Genomic DNA, 2,997 nt, shown 5'->3' on the forward strand with positions numbered 1-2,997 from the left:
AGGTGTTCTACTGTGGAGTTATGGCTGTTCCTCTAAGAATAAAACAAGATTCCAGTCCTCATGGTTTGGATTTAAACAAGAACAGAAGATGCACCTTCTTCTTTCGTTCGAACAGATCTGCAGCCTGCCCAGTCCTGACCTAAAGGAGTGAGATCTGTTAGGGGCAGGGATGGTTCGTGGGGAGAGGTCCCACTGCGCACCTGAGGATCTCCCTTCAGCTATGGGACTGTGCTTACCTTTGTGCTTTACAGACACAAAAAAAGTGGGGGTGGAGGGGAGCGCGCCTCTCTCGCCCTGACCTTGCCACTGTGATCCATGCGATGGTCACCTCCAGACTTTGTAACTCACTCTATGTGGGGCTGCCTTTGAGACTGACCCAGAAACTCCAGCAGGTGCAGAATGCCGCGGCGAGACTCCTTACAGGGTCCTCGCCGTGGGATCACATTCACCCGGTGCTATACCAGCTGCACTGGCTCCCGCTGGAGTACAGGATCAGGTTGAAGGTGCTGGTTTAAACCTTTAAAGCCCTATACGGCCTAGGACCCTCGTACCTACGGGACCGCCTCTCCTGGTATGTCCCACAGAGGACCTTACGGTCTTCAAACAAAAACACCTTGGAGGTCCCGGGCCACAGGGAGGTTAGGCTGGCCTCAACCAGAGCCAGGGCTTTTTCGGCTGTGGCCCCGATGTGGTGGAGCGCTCTGCCACAAGAGACTAGGGGACTGCGGGACTTGACATCTTTCCGCAGGGCCTGCAAGACAGAGCTGTTCCACCAGGCCTTTGGTGGCACAGTCTGACCCCCCTCCTTCTATAATCCTCATAGAACTCTAGCCCAATGGTTGCCATTAATTTGATTCTGAATTGATTTTAGAATGTATTTTAATTAATTGACTGTGATTTTCTGTAAATTGTGTTACCTTTATTGTTGTTAGCCGCTCTGAGCCCGGCTCTGGCTGGGGAGGGCGGAATATAAATAAAATTTATTATTATTATTATTATTATTATTATTATTATTATTATTATTAAACTACAGAACTCATCCCCACAGGAGGCAATGATGGCTACTAAGTTAGCAGGCTTTAAAAGAGGATTGGACAAATTCGTGGAGTTGCTGGGAACTGCAACTGGGGAGAGTGCTGTTTTGGGCTTCCCATCGTGGCACCTGGTGGGCTATTGCGGGAAGAGGACCCTGTGCTAATTGGGTCACAGGCATGATCCAGCTGCAGGTCTCTTGTGATGCTCTGTCCTGTTACCTCACCCCCCTCTGTGTTTCGTATTGTTAGTCTGCCACCTTCAGGTAATCCCTGGAATCGCTGCACAGCAATAACTGCATGGCAATCTCCTACCTGCAGATGCTGGGATTGATCCCAGGACCTTCTGCATACAAAAGGCTGCACACTTCCTCTCCCTTAGAAATAAGAGGGTTCCAGTCTTCATAGGATCATAGTACAGTGGTGCCCCGCAAGACGAATGCCTCGCAAGACGAAAAACTCACTAGATGAAAGGGTTTTCCGTTTTTGCGTTGCTTTGCTAGACAAATTTTCCTATGGGCTTGCTTCGCAAGACGAAAACGTCTTGCGCTTTTTTTTTAAAGCCGCTTGAAGAGGTGCAGTTGCAACGGACCATGCTTCGCAAGATGAAAAACATTGCAAGATGAAAAGACTCACAGAACGAATTCTTTTCGTCTTGCGAGGCACCACTGTATTGAAGGGGCCACGAGGGTTGTCTAGTCCAAACCCCTTGAATGCAGGAATCTTTTGCCCAATGGTGACGCTTGAAACCACAACCCTGAAATTCAGAGTCTCATGCTCTAATGACTGAGCGGTTCTTCATTAAAAGCTGATTTAAACAGGAGCACAGGAAGCTACTTTAAACAGTTACATTATCATGACATCCATCTAGCTCAATACTGTCTACACTATCTGGCAGCACCTCTCTCCAGGCAGCCCGGGATTAAGGCAGTTTGGAGACCTTAATTAATAGCATCATAAGTAAGACTTCGTCCTCATGTTATGTTTACCTATTCAACAGAAGTAGAACCTCGCTGAAATTTTAGCATCAATGAACATATCGTTGATAAATTTATAACTTTCAGTAAGTTTATAAAAGTAAACAGAGCATTTAGAGGGGAATAATAGCTTTGTAAAATAGTCTAGTTAGTATAGTATACTCTAGAATAGTATAGTTAAAGCTATGGTTTTCCCAGTAGTGATGTATGGAAGTGAGAGCTGGACCATAAAGAAGGCTGATCGCCGAAGAATTGATGCTTTTGAATTCTGGTGCTGCAGGAGACTCGAGAGTCCCATGGACTGCAAGAAGATCAAACCTCTCCATTCTGAAAGAAATCAGCCCTGAGTGCTCACTGGAAGGACAGATGCTGAAGCTGAGGCTCCAAGACTTTGGTCACCTCATGAGAAGAGAAGACTCCCTGGAAAAGACCTTGATGTTGGGAAAGATGGAGGGCATAAGGAAAAGGGGACGACAGAGGACGAGATGGTTGGATAGTGTTTGCGAAGCTACAAACATGAGTTTGACCAAACTGCGGGAGGCAGTGGAAGACAGGAGTGCCTGGCGTGCTCTGTTCCAGGGGGTCACGAAGAGTCGGACACGACTAAACAACAACAAAATAGTCTGTTTTCTAAAAAATAGTAATTTGGCAAGAGATTATAACGAGGCCCTGGGATACAGCCCACGCGGCCCGTATGTAAATCCGGCAGAGTCTCCAGACTGGGGCATCCCAACTCCAGCCTGATGATGCCTTTGGGGTTGAACCGGGCATCTTCTGCGTGCAAAGCAGATCCTAGTAAGGGCAGAGGATATTCAAAATCCCAGCAGGATATTATGGGTTGCCTGGCCATTCTTGCAAAGCAAGTGCAATTGCCGAGCACGCAAGAGCCGCAGCTTCGCTAACGTCCCAGCAGGAAGATGCAAGAAAATGAGGCGGTAGGCGTGGCTCGGTGCGGTGGGCGTGGCTTGTGCAGGGAGGACAGTAACGTC

Source organism: Podarcis vaucheri (assembly GCF_965113315.1).
Source record: "Podarcis vaucheri genome assembly, chromosome: 15".
NCBI lineage: Eukaryota > Metazoa > Chordata > Lepidosauria > Squamata > Lacertidae > Podarcis > Podarcis vaucheri.